Source organism: Haemaphysalis longicornis, unplaced genomic scaffold (genome assembly GCF_048455015.1).
Source record: "Haemaphysalis longicornis isolate Haplotype H1 unplaced genomic scaffold, Haemaphysalis longicornis Haplotype H1 scaffold_7, whole genome shotgun sequence".
Lineage (NCBI taxonomy): Eukaryota > Metazoa > Arthropoda > Arachnida > Ixodida > Ixodidae > Haemaphysalis > Haemaphysalis longicornis.
In genome coordinates, this window is record NW_027526422.1 from 174383018 (window position 1) to 174397157 (window position 14140).

A 14140-nucleotide genomic window follows, 5' to 3' on the forward strand; every position below is an offset into this window, starting at 1 on the left:
TTGAAGGGAAACCGGAAGAAGATGTCGACGAATGGCTCACTCATTACGAACGAGTGAGCAAGTACAACCGCTGGAACGCTGCGGACCGGCTTGCGAACGTCGTTTTCTCCTTGGACAAGACAGCGTTGACGTGGTTTGAAAACCACGAGGAAAAGTTGACCACATGAGACGGATGCGTCGAGGAAATCAGGAAAGCCTTTGGTGATTCGGAAGCGAAAAAGAAGAAGGCCGAGCGGACACTCCTCCTGAGAGCGCAAGTTCCCGGGGAAACATGCACGACCTACATAGAGGAGATACTGAAGTTGTGTCGGGTCGTCGACGCTAGGATACCGGAGGACGACAGAGTTGGGCGTATACTTAAGGGCATTGCGGAAGTCGTTTTCAATTTTCTCATCAGTAAGGACGACCTGAACACCATCTCTGACGTAATCCAACACTGTCGCAGGTTTGAAGCGCTGAAGATGCGCCGGATAACGCCAAAGTTTAGTCCGCTACCCAACGTCACAACGGTCGCAAGCGTGGACGTCAACTCGTCTATCGACCTTGCGTCGACCATACGGCAAATAGTCCCTGAAGAGCTGCTCCGACACAGTGACGTTGCCCGTCCCTGGACCTCATCTTACAACAGCGACTCACGGCACGAGGCACCTCCGAATTCCTACTTTTCTACAACGCACGTGGCATCATTACGACCATCTGTCAACGTGGCCGACTTCATTGACGACCGGCGAGGTGACATGTATACTATCCCGACACAAGATGGCTACTATCAATCACGAGGCCGTTTCCATGGTCCACAGGACGCCTACCACCCGGACGAGTATCGGCGTGCAAGCCCTTCCAGTTCGACTCTCCTCGCGAGCCACCTGTTTGTTACCGATGTGGGGTCGCCGGTCATATCTCGCGGTTTTGCCGGAGTCGCAGCCCTGGATTAAGCGCGGGCCGCGGTTTACCTGGCCTAGGGGTAGTAATTATAACCCTAACCGTTGGTCGCCACCATTTCCACCCACTGGCTACAACCAGCATCTTAATGGTCCCCGAAACGGCTCTCCCGCCTCCGACAGGAGTTTGACGCCACCGCCCCTACGCCAACGCCAATCTCCGTCGCCTCGGCGGCACCCCTTATCACCGCCGCCGGGAAACTAGCCGGCGCGGCCGATGGGGGTGAGGTCGCCGGACAGTCTCTATGAAACATACCTCTGCCCGTCTTTATGGTCAAGAACAAAGTGGAAGTGTTTATTGATGGTGTACAGACAATGGCTTTAGTTTACACTGGAGCAACAGTTTCCGTTATGAGTAGGGTTTTAAGGAGCATATTGGGCCTAAAGTGATGTTTAACTGGGACCGTGGTGCCATATTTCGAGGGGTTGGGGGCGAGTCATTATGCCCCATCGGTATTTGTGCGGTTGAAGTTTTCCTAGCCGGCAAACACTTACAGGCTGAATTTGAAGTGCTTCCGAGGTCCACACATGATGTTATTCTCGGTATCGACTTCTTCCGTGAATGTGGCGCTGTGGTGGACTGTGCGACGGGTGAGCTCTTCATAAACAGCATGTTCCATTCAGTACTCGCGGAGGAGCCTTCTCTCTGCGAAGAACGCGTTCTGGTTGTATCCGAAGACACGCTTCTGCCCGCCCGCTCAGCGTCTCTTGTTCCCGTGTTGGCCCGCGGTGTTGGTGAGCCTACCTTTTGCGCTAAAGCTGAGCCCATTGCATCAAACTGCATCAAAGAAGATGTTTTGTTACCGCATTGTTTGATTTCGGTAAATGGTAGGCGCAGTCTTCTATGGGCCGTTAACTGCTCAGCGGCTGGTACTATTTTGCCGCGGTGAATGAAACTAGCGGTGTTTGAAAAAGATGTGAGAGCATCCCGGGCAGCAGTGACCGAAGAAAATTGTTATTCTGGTGGGAGCTCCGCTATCCTCGACGGACCATTCCTGCAAACGATAAGCAAGGGTCTTTCTTCTACCGAGAGGGAGGCACTAGCTCGTGTCCTCTGCAGACATGCATCGGTGTTTGACTTCTCGCAAAGAGACGCCAAGATCGACATTCCGTCGTGCCGCTCGCGACACACCATCGATACCGGAACCTCCCGGCCAGTGCGACAGAAACATTACCGGGTTTCTCCGAGCGAGAGAAGGATTATTGCGGACCAGGTCAACGAAATGCTGCCAAAGGGTGTTGTGCAGGAACCAGCTAGTCCGTGGGCAGCACCGGTGATTCTCGTAAAGAAGAAGGATGGTTCTTGGCGATTTTGTGGTGATTACAGGTACCTGAACACAATCACAAAGAAGGACGTCTACCCACTACCACGAATAGACGACGTCATCGATTGCCTGCACTCTGCTTCGTATTTTTCGTCAGCCGACCTAAGATCTAGTTACTGGCAAATTCCGATGGATCCAGCCCACAAAGAGAAAATGGCTTTTGTTACCCCCGACGGACTCTTCGAATTCAACGTCATGCCGTTCGGCCTCTGTAATGCTCCTGCTACATTTGAGAGGTTCATGGACACAATTCTGTGAGGCTTGAAGTGGGAGATCTGCTTGTGGTACCTCGACGATGTGGTAATTTTCGGCCGTACTTTTGAAGAGCATAACACACGCCTTGACACTGTCTTGAATTGCCTAGGAAAGGCCGGTCTTGTGTTGAATTCGAAAAAGTTGCACTTCGGTGAAATCCAAGCACTAGTTTTGGGCCACCTAGTTGACAAACATGGCGTTTGACCTGACCCGGAGAAGATCGCAGCCGTCAGCCATTTCAAGCCGCCCCAGTCTGCGCGTGACTTTCAAAGCTTCTTGAAGCTATGCTCCTATTACCGCCGGTTCGTGCCTAAATTTGCAGAGCTGGCTGCTCCTCTGTCCTATCTTTTGCGCAAGAATGTGCCTTTCAACTGGACGTCAGAGTGAGAGGTCTTATTTTCCCAACTTAAGTTTTTGCTCACTTCTGGCCCAATACTTCGCCACTTGGACCCATCGGCTTCGACCGAAGTGCATACGGATGCCAGCAGCATCGGCATCGGAGCAGTACTCGTGTAGAGGCATCACAGGGCCCAAAATGTCATCGCGTATGCCAGCCGCACACTCAGCAAGTCAGAAAGAAACTATACTGTGACCAAGCATGAATGTTTGGCGGTTATCTTCGCTGTGCAGAAGTTTCGCCCTTACATTTATGGACGTCCTTTTACGATTGTCACGGATCATCATTCTCTGTGTTGGTTGGTTGGATTACGTGATCCATCCGGGCGACTCGCCCGCTGGTTTCTCAGACTCCAAGAATACGACTTCGTTATATCCTACAAAAGCGGCCGCCGTTACACCGACGCTGATTGCCTTTCCCGGCTACCACTTGCAACGACTGCGTGCGACGCGGACAATTTCGACGGCCACCTCGCGCCAGTATCTGAGGAATTTCCCAACGTTGAAACCTTTCGTCGAGAGCAACAGTACGATCCCAAGCTGCCCCATTCTTCGCTGGTGCTCGTGCATCCGCCCCTTCTAATCGCTTTTCTCTTCGGGAAGGCCTGCTTTACAAGGCAAACTACAGAGCATCTGGTGCGCGGTTTCTTTTGGTTGTACCAGAGAGTCTCGCTCTTGTGTACTGCGCGCTATGCACGATGATTTGATGTCTGGACACCTTGGTTACGCTAGGACATTACACCGCGCCCAAGAGCGCTTTTACTGGCCCAACATGTGGGCACGACTGAAAAATAAGTCGCCACCTGTACAGAATGCCAGCGTCACAAGCGTCCTGCCGCCATACCTGCTCTTTTCGAGCAGGTTGGGGTTGACCTTGTAGGCCCACTTTCATGAACGCCTGGCGGCAACCGCTGGATTATCGTCTGTGTTGACCATCTGACGCGTTATGCGGAAACCGCAGCTGTTCCAACTGCTTCAGCAACCTCTGTGTCTGTATTCCTGCGGCATGCCCTTATTCTTCGCCACGGCGCCCCTCGTGTGCTTATCAGTGATCGTGGCCGCCAATTTATTGCGGATGTTGTTGAGGAATTACTTCGGATTTGTACTTCGCAGTTCCGGAATGCTACCCCGTACCATCCACAGACGAATGGATTGGTTGAACGCACGAATCGCACACTCATCAACATGATCTCGATGTACATTTCCTCCGACCATAGAAACTGGGATGAAATACTACCATTAATCAACTACGCTTACAACACCGCCCAGCACGAAACCACCGGCTACAGTCCCTTCTACCTCGTCTACGACCGCTCAGCTAGGACGCCTATCGACACCATTCTACCATTTTCCTTGAACAACGAGGCATCCATTGCCAAAACCCTTTCCCTGGCTGAAGAATCCCGCCAATTAGCCCGTCTACGTACACTGTCCTCGCAGCGCCGTTCTAAGGACCGATACGACGCTCGCCACCGGAGTATTGCATTTTGTAAAGGTGATCTGGTGTTGTTATGGACCCCTTTAAGGAAACTCGGTTTGTGTACCAAATTTTGGCCCGTTACACTAGCCCATTTGTTGTTCTGGATCGTGTCAGTGATGTCACCTACGTCATTTCACGTCTCACTGCGACCGGACGCCGGGCAAGCAAGACTCAGCTTGTACATGTTGCGCGCCTTAAAACCTACAACCCGCGCGCTGCTGGATGACTCTCCCTAGGGGTTTCTTCTGCGGAGGGGGAAATGTTACACAAAATGTCAGGACTGCTTCACTGTACGGGCAAATCCTCCCCGCCAGCTGCACGGCCGATGAAGAAGGGAACCAAGCGCTTCTTTTGGGCGGAATCGATGTTTGCTGCACGCTCTCCAGTGAACCACCGCCATTACGGTGAATAAACCCCACTTCGCCTCTTACTCGCCTGCTTATCCCCGTAACAATTTATATACATATATACAAATATACATATGTAAGGTACGTTGAGACAGAGACACACGAGGAAAACATTACAATAAAAATGAAAGTATAGTGATGTTTCAGGAAAAGGAGTTCCTTTACTTGTAGTGCTCTGAAGAAAGGAAATCCTCTTCCTGGAGCGTCAGTAAACTTGTGTCTTTATTTTATGTTTGCTCCTCTGTGTCTCTGTCTCGACTTACCTTATTTTTTCGCACTCTATGCGCGTGTTTATGCTTCCATATATGTATATATATATATATATATATATCAAGGTTGCAGTCGTCATTGCCAGTGCTATTCGGCTTTTTTCGGAATATTTAATAGGGCCGAATGACGCGTGCTTGTCACGTTTCTTTGATACAATGATAAATAAGCGAAAATATAAGTCGAGAAAAAATCCGCCGTTTTTCCGGGAGCGGGACTCGAACCCACATGTCCGCATAACCGGTGCGGTGCGTTCGCCATTACGCTATCCCGCAGCGGCTTCTCTCTCGACTTTAAAGCGGGGGTTTATATTTACAAGAGCTCTAAGGCCGGTCAACTAGCGCAGCCCCTCGACTTATACTTTCGCTTATGCATCAATGTATCAAAGAAACGTGACAAGCACACGTCATGCGGCCCTATTAAATATTTCGAAAAAAGCCGCATAACACTGGCAATGACGACTGCAACCTTGATTTGTATCTTTACCGAGTCGCTCTTCCCGTATCTTTCTTTTCTGCTACATGCATTACGAGGCACTGGCTCCAGCAGTTTGGATATGCCAATTGCTAACCCCGACCTCCGACCACGGTCTACGTGGCGGCCGCTGGGAAAGAAGACGTTCTACGTCTCCCGCGGTAGTCGAGGGGCGGCGCTAGTTGACCGGCCTCAGAGCTCTTGTATATATAAACCCCCGCTTTAAATGGGCACTGACACAAAATTTTCATGGCGAGATAACTTCGGAGATAGATTGGTGGGAACACATATACATCATCTGCAAAATATCAGCGGTGAATACAGCCTAGAACATATTTAAAATCAATTTTGAAGTGTGCGAAACGCAACCGAGCGGCCAGCAGAGGACCACGCGCAAGTGTAAATAAACAACATCCAAACACGTCACAGGTTTGTGTTTGCCGCTTCCGCACTGCCGGCTCGCCGCTCCAATCGGAGGGCCGGAGGGCGGAGCTTCTGCTCTCGAGAACGAACGACCCGATCGTTGGCGGCGGAGGCGCCGTGATTTCCTCAGCTCATCGGGCAGCTGGCCGCGACCAAAGTTCTACAGCGATTCCAGGCACTCTGTGTCTATTACTGTTTATTACCATTGGATGCGGAAACGCGCCGGAGGCACCAAAGCCCACTGAGCAAGCCGCACGGTCGCTGTGCAGGCGGCGGCCACGGCCGCGAAGTGGCCCACGCCGGCGCAGGTAGCTCGAGTGATAGCTTGTTACCGCTGCACGAAATTGTCCCCAAGTCCCGACCATGGTGGCTTACATGAGAAAGGAGTTAATGATGCGATGGCGGGTTGCATTAAAAATTGTCATCTGCACCGCTTACGAGAGCGGCACTCGAATATCTGCCGCAGTGCTAAGCCGAACACATCTGTAGGCGGACCTGTAGGCAGACCGGCCGGCTGCTCCCAGCGCGCGTCTTGCCACCCACCGTCTCGAGCGTCGCGCGTCGTTCGTTAGCCGCGGTAGCATTTGCACTCGCAGCGCCTGCGTCACATCCACTCGCTTTTTAATTAGGCGCCTCACGAGATCAGTACGGGGGGGCATTCGCAGAAACTGCCGTCGATGCGGATTCGACAGTGCTACGGCGGCTCTGCTCTGTGATATCCCTCCGACGGTCACGTGGTCAGCTTTGTTCACACAAAATCCACAAAATTCATCGTTTCGCGGCACTCGCTGAAACCGAAACTGCGACTGGCCGCATTGAAAATGCCTCTAATTAAACAACCGTCGCACTCTGAAGCAAATGAGGTTTCTACAGGTTATAAGTAGGTCACTAGCTACTTATCGCAACAAAAAAAACAAGATGCAAAATTTTTGTGTCAGTGCCCCTTTAAATTCGAGAGAGAAGCCGCTGCGGGATAGCGTAATGGCGAACGCACCGCACCGGTTATGCGGTGATGTGGGCTCGAGTCCCGCTCCCGGAAAAACGGCGGATTTTGCTCGACTTATATTTTCGCTTATTTATCAATGTATCAAAGAAACGTGACCAGCACACGTCATTCGGCCCTATTAAATATTTCGAAAAAAGCAGAATAGCACTGGCAATGACGAGTGCAACCTTGATATGTATCTTTACCGAGTCCCTCGTCCCGTATCTTTCTGTTCTGCTACATGCATTACGAGGCACTGGCTCCAGCAGTTCGGATATGCCAATTGCTAACCCCGACCTCCGACCACGGTCTACGTCGCGGCCGCTGGGAAAGAAGACGTTCTACGTCTCCCGTGGTAGTCGAGGGGCGGCGCTAGTTGACCGGCCTCAGAGCTCTTCTAAATATAAACCCCCGCTTTAAAGTCGAGAGAGAAGCCGCTGCGGGATAGCGTAATGGCGAACGCACCGCACCGGTTATGAGGAGAGGTGGGTTCGAGTCCCGCACCCGGAAAAACGGTGGATTTTTTCTCGACTTATATTTTCGCTTATTTATCAATGTATCAAAGAAACGTGACAAGCACACGTCATTCGGCCCTATTATATTTCGAAAAAAGCCGAATAGCACTGGCAATGACGACTGCAACCTTTATATGTATCTTTACCGAGTCCCTCGTCCCGTATCTTCCTGTTCTATATATATATATATATATATATATATATTGAAAGGGCGGGGGACGGGGTCACGGAGACGACGTTTATTGTCCTGCTCAGACCGAACGTTCCGGGCAGCGCGTGCCCAACGACGATGATGATGATGATTTACAGATGGTAGTTGCGATGGGGCGAGTTAAAGAGAGAGGAAAGCGTACCCCTCGGTGCGCACACTGTCCGCAATAGGGACAGTATGGCGTGCTCTGGGTACGCACATCAATGAAACGTTCCAAATGCTCACACATTTTCGAGTCGGCTGAAGGCGGCCGCCTGGCGTCAGGGTGTAATGGTTGGCGATGGTTGAAACGCTTCAAGTGGAAGACATGCACAATTTTTGTTTCATGGCAGTGACGGTCTCTTGCTATATTCACTCGAGATGTGCGATAATTTACAGGAGATATTTGTTCAACGACAACGTAGGAACTAGGTACCTGTGATGAACTTTTCACTGAGGCAACATGAGCGAATCAGAGTCCAAAGTAGCACCTCATCCCCTTCGGAGAACTGAACAGAACGACGTGATGAGTCGTATCTTGCCTTACGTTCCTGCTCATTCGAATCCCTGTAAACTTTTTGCAATGCCTCAATAGTGGGAGATCCGCGTGACGAACTGTTTATGAAATGCTGAATTGGGAGAGACCGGAGCAGAGAAAAACTCGGTGCCCAGTGCAAAAGGGGGTTGGCGGCCATAAACAAGGAAGAAGGGTGAGTAAGCCATCATGCCCTGAACCGCTTAATGGTAAGCAAAGCGAATGAACGGTAGAATGATGTTTCAGTTTCTGCCGTGGTGGCTGATCTCACGTACATAGCATTGTTAAGTTTACTGCGGCAAAGGACAGGGGGGGGGGGATAAAGTGCGCTTTCCCAAGTGTTGAAGAAGAGGACGACCAAGCGAGCTAGAAGAGGGGGTTGCGCATGAGGACGCAATAAAGGAGACAGAAGTCGTCGATCTGGCAGCAAGGTGTCGATCTCTTCACTGTCTACATTTTTGGTGCCGTAAACCCGGGAGAAGGCCAGCATTCTTCGCACCGACACCGTTCCCTGGAATGAGAAGCTGCGCAATCGTCGAGGGATTATTCGTAGTTCCACCACCCAACTTCTGCCTACGGCCAGCGACATTCTCATGGACGGCGCTCAACCGTTATCGTCCGACCTGCAGGAAATCATGGACGGGTTTCGAGAAAAGGACTCCTCTCTCGGTGACCAGGATAACCAGATGGCCGACTCTTTGATGGTGAGGTGTTCGACGAAGAAGTCGCAAGCGCTCTGCATTACAACGAGAGGTCGGCAACGTGGTTAGCAGACTGCGGTTAGCGCTGAACGCGCGCGCATCGGCTGGCGTGGCTTTCATGGATGGCTACCCGCGGAGGCGGGCGGCAATTACCGACGTTTCTGGCAACGCCACCAAAGGTGCTCACTCAGATTTTGCCAGTCAAGTCCTCGCAGCTCATGGTAGGCCACGAGCACCGAGTATACGCGTCGCCTTACCAAAGCTTGAAATACGTGCCTTCAATGATGAGATCCGCGCGTGGCAGGGATTCTGGGAGCACCACGAGGCGACCATACACACTCATCCCGATGCAACAGATATTGAAAAGTTTCCATATCTGAGGACTTACTTGACCGGCTCTGCGAAGCGTGCAATCGAAGGGATACACCTGAACGACGTTAATTACAAGATTGCTGTCAAGGTCCTCCAGGAGCGTTAGGGCAGAAAAGATGTCATCGACGATCCCATAGACATTCTGCTCTCCATCGAACCGATCGAGTCTTCGTCTCACGTTTCACGGCTGCGAGACCTCTACAAGCCGGTACTGTTCAGGACCGGTTGTTTGGACAGCCTTGGCATACCACCTGCTGAGTACGCGGCCGTTCTGCACCGCGTGCTGATGCGCTCATTGCCGGAAGACCTGGCGATTCTCTACCGTGAGCGCACGAAGACAGACATGACTGGAGCGCACTCTACAGCAGTATACTGACAGGATAAAGTAAAATGAATCCTCCAGTTTCTTTAGGTGGAAGTAGAAAGCAGAGAGGAGAGTCGCGTGTTATGCAAGAAACCTTACTCAAGGAGGTTGTCAGCAACCCACAACGTGGCACTGCCTCAGCTACCTTCCGCGCTAGCGCTGGCAGCGTGATCTTCATCGCCAGTCGCCAATTCATCAATGCCTGGGCAGACTACGTCCCCCTCTGCGACATTCCGCGACATGCGACGCGCGCCTGCCAGGCCACAATACTAGCGGAAGAAAAGCGCTAACGGCTCTCCAGAAAGCATTGCTGCTTTAAGTGTGGGAAGCCGGGCCATATTGCTCGCCATTGCCGAACGGCTGCATGGCTCATGTGCAGCCACTGTTCAGGACGACACATTTAACCACTGTGCGATATCTGGAAGCGAGCAGCAACGCACACTCCAATACCACATACTTTGATCGGCGATGAAAGCCGAGAGGCAGCAACACAAAAAAGTAGGCAGGTAACAACGGCTCCTGGAAGCAGCACGTATTCGTCAGCGGTGTTGCTCCAAACCGCCACAGAGTGGGGTGTGTGGATCCAACGGCCGGGTGCCGGTACGGGTACTCCTTGGCACTGACAGCCAACGAACTTTTGTTCATCAAGACGCGTCGCAGCAGCTATCTCTGCTATGTATTGGAACAAAAGATTTGGCAGTGTTCACATTCGGCAAGTGCAACCGCCCACGCCAGTATCAAGGCCGAAGGGTCAAGCTGGCACTCTGTGGCTGAGCCGAATCGAAGGAACTCCGGCTTCAAACTCTGGAAGTGCCAGAAGTATGTACCGTAAGGGGCCCTCCAATTGACGGTACCGGGATTGCAATGCTGCGTGACCGTAATTTGCCCTTAGCTGACGAGCCCCAAGAAGACAAACTTCAATACTCGACTGTCAGTGTGCTAATCGGCTCAGACAATTATTGGAGAGTTGTACCCAGTCGTATCGAGCTTTGGAATGACAACATGTACGCTGTAGAGGCAATCTTCTGCTGGGTCATCCAGGGAACATACGCTGACAACTGGCAAATTATGCCAGCACGTAGCCCTGATGCAGCTGCTTTGTGTTTGGATGGCATTGATGACGGGCACACAGATTTCCGTCATGAGGGCCCATCGGGGATGCAGCGTTTTGACGTACTGATCATAAGCTATACGCACGAGAATTCAGACGTGAGCAAACCACCAGCGTTCAGAAAGTTTAACAGTGCAGCACACGAGAGCACCGACAGCTACGTTCTACCTCTCATGATCAAGGCACCAGAGGTCTCATTTAGCACCAACCTGTCTGTAACAGAAGGTACACTAAAAAGAGAGCGACAGCACTTCGACCACCAGCCAGAACTACTGCAGGAATGCATTCCGTCACCAGGGAGTGCATTATGGAAGGCCATGCGGGGAGACCAATACCGTCTGAAACATTCAAACAGACTGTCTTCTACCTACTCAATCATGATATAGTAAGCCGTCAAGCCGTAACTAAGAAGGTTCGCTTAACATTTGATGCAAGTTCTCGCCACACAGCCTGGAGGTTTATTGCTGAACTAGCTCCGTGGTGGAGTGGTTCCTTGGAAATGTGTCATCAGGACAATCAAGAATTTGCCAAGCACTGCCTTGCACGAAACTCTCGGTTACGAAGAGCTACTCACGGGTCTGGCTGGAGTACGAGCGATTGTCAACTTTCGCCCTCTAGAGCAATGGTGTGAGGGCAGTAATGCAACAGTGGCCCTACCTCCACCACCGTCCCTGGAGGGCAAGTGCTCCGTGGGACTTCCAGCCCGAACTGCTGGCTGTCTGCAAAGCCGCGCAAAGCAACCTTTGCGAAGGCGGGTGAAGTACCGAAACAAGCTTGTGCACCGACTACGAAATGCTTAAAGGACGAGTACTCGCTTCTCCTGCGCTTCGCTCTTATCTGCCGCCCATCGTCATTGCCCCGACTGTGCGTTGGAGTCTTGGTGATTGCCGAGGATGACAATGTGCCGGCACAACAATAGAAGTTCGGCAAACTGGTCGAGGAGTTCCAAGGCAGATACGGCATTGATGGATGTTTTACCATCACTGTCCCAAAGGACCAAAAAGTTCGACTGGCTGCACAGCGCTTATACCCGTTGGAAGTGGAAGTCCACTGCTCGGCCCTGGGAGGATGTTGAGCTGGCCGCGGCAAAGGGCATGGCGAGGAATAAAGTGCGCTCTAACAAATGCAGAAGAAGAGGACGACAAAAGGAGCGGGCAGCGGTGGTTGGGCATGAGCACGCAATAAAGAAGGCAAAAGTCGTCGATCTCGCAACAAAGGTGCCGGTCTCTTCACTGTCTCTACAAGCATATCGGATAGGTGCGGTGGAAACGTTCGGTAAGGCCATTTGTTTGAAAAGGGAAACTAGAAGACGTTTTTTGAAGGGTTTTGGCAGCACGAAGCACTTCGGCAAGGATGTGAGAAAGGATTGTCTTACCGCGGTCTTTCAGCACGACACAAAGTGCTCATATCGCCATATGATATTGCGTAAGATAAAGTCGGCAACTTTGTGAGTACAGCCAGGCGGTAGGGGATAAGTCTCTGCGTATCAAGTGGAGTGGTCTACCGCCGTTACAATCCATTGGCAGCAATTACATGCAGTTGGTAACGGCCCGTACAGGTGAATGACCACGGCTTGAAAAGGAACAGATGGGCAGGGCACCGGGTGCAAGAATCCAGAGGAAGGGGACGCAGATGGCTTGCGGTTTTGGCACGGGGCGCACGAAGCGACATACGTTTCAACACTTGTGGATAAGCCTGGCCAGAAAAATCTACTCCGCACGCAGTCGTAGGTCTTTTCGAAGCCAAGATTTCTAGCCTTACCGTCATCAAGATGTGCTTCGAGTCGGCGAAGACGAAGCTCACGAAGAATTGCTGGTACACATTTGAAGCCTGTATCAGGGCGATTCAGGTCGCAAGGTATACCATCAATCAGCCGGAAATTCTTAGCTTGGCGTCGCAGCCGGCTATTTGGTGTCTGGGCAGATCCAATCAGGCGGCCGATGAGAATCCCAAAATACGTATCTGCGAGCTGAATCAATGGCAGGCCGGTAAACGCATCAACTGAAGTATAGCTGACAGACGCCATCGGTAAACGTGGTTGGCGTGGCTCGGTGAAGGTAGCAGACGACGAAGTAAATAGTGGGCATCGCGACAGAGTCAGCATCAACACGCTTTTTACCGGACTTGAACACAACCGTACAGTCAAACGGCTGTAAGCGTAGGACCCAACGGCCTAGGTGCCCAGATAATTTTTTCATAGTTGAGAGCCAACAGAGCGCACGATGATCTGTGACGACGGTGGAACGACGGCCGTACTCGTATGAACGAAACTTCTGAATGGACCGGACAACAGCTACGCCTTCTTGTTCAGCGGTTGTCAGTGAGCGACTACCATATGCTACCACTATTTCTCTAGATTGAGCATCACGCTGAAGAAGAACGGAGCCAGTGCCATACCCGCTGGCATTGGTATGGAGGATGGTAGGCGCTGTATCGTCGAAATAGAACAGGGCGCGATCACCTGTAAGGGCGTCCGTAAGGGCTTGAAATGCCCTTTGGAAATTGTCTGACTAGATGAAGAGCACATTGGCAGCTAAAGGTAGTTGAAAGGGGAATAAAACGAAATAAAGTTGCGAATAAAACGGTGAAACTATGACGCCAGGCCGTGCAAGCTCCGCGGATATTTCACATGGAGTGGCCGAGGAAAGTTGACAACCCCGGCCATCTTGTCTGGGTCCGGGATTATTCCCTCTTTGGTGACGACATGTCCCAAAACTTTGATTTTCTTGCTTGAAAAACGGCATTTCTTCGCATTGAGTTGCATTCCAGCAATAGACAGGCAGGTGAGTACTTCATTAAAGCGCTGTAGATGCTACGAAAATGTCGAAAATATCACAACATTATCCAAATAGCACAGCCAAGTCTGCCATTTGAGGCCACGAATCCCCGGGTCCATGAGGCGTTCGAAGGTAGCCGGAGCGTTGCACAGGCCAAATGGCATGACATTAAATTCATAAAGGCCGTCTCGGGTGTCAAATGCCGTCTTGTCCTTGTCTGGTTCGTGCATGGGTATTTACCAGTACCCGAGCGAAGGTCGATGCTTGAGAAGTATTCGGCCTCTTGCAAACAGTATAAGGGATCGCCTATGCGGGGCATAGGGTACACGTCTTTTCAAGTGATTTTGTTGAGCGCCTGGTAATCAACACGGAAACGTAGAGCCATCCTTTGTCTCAACCAAACTAACAGAAGACAATGAGCCGGTCGATCGGCACAGTTGGGTCCCAAATCGCTTGAATCGCACCGAACTACGCCAATATCTTTATGGCTCACCTCGAATCAAACTTTCTTGACGATCAAAATTGAAAGCCACTGTACTATAAAAGGTATATTGACGACCTATTCATTATCTGGCAGCACGGTGACGTGCCCTGTCCCGGTATTCACCTGGCTCATTCCTAC

General features: G+C 51.4%; 1 long non-coding RNA gene and 1 pseudogene across 1 annotated transcript in view; one reads left to right on the forward strand and one right to left on the reverse strand.

The window, feature by feature from the left end:
• LOC144145541 (uncharacterized) overlaps nt 1-14140 on the reverse strand; it is a 57403-nt gene that overhangs the window by 14167 nt on the left and 29096 nt on the right. The window lies entirely within an intron of this gene.
• The window catches only part of LOC144144841 (uncharacterized), a 30030-nt pseudogene that overhangs the window by 6735 nt on the left and 9155 nt on the right, over nt 1-14140 (forward strand).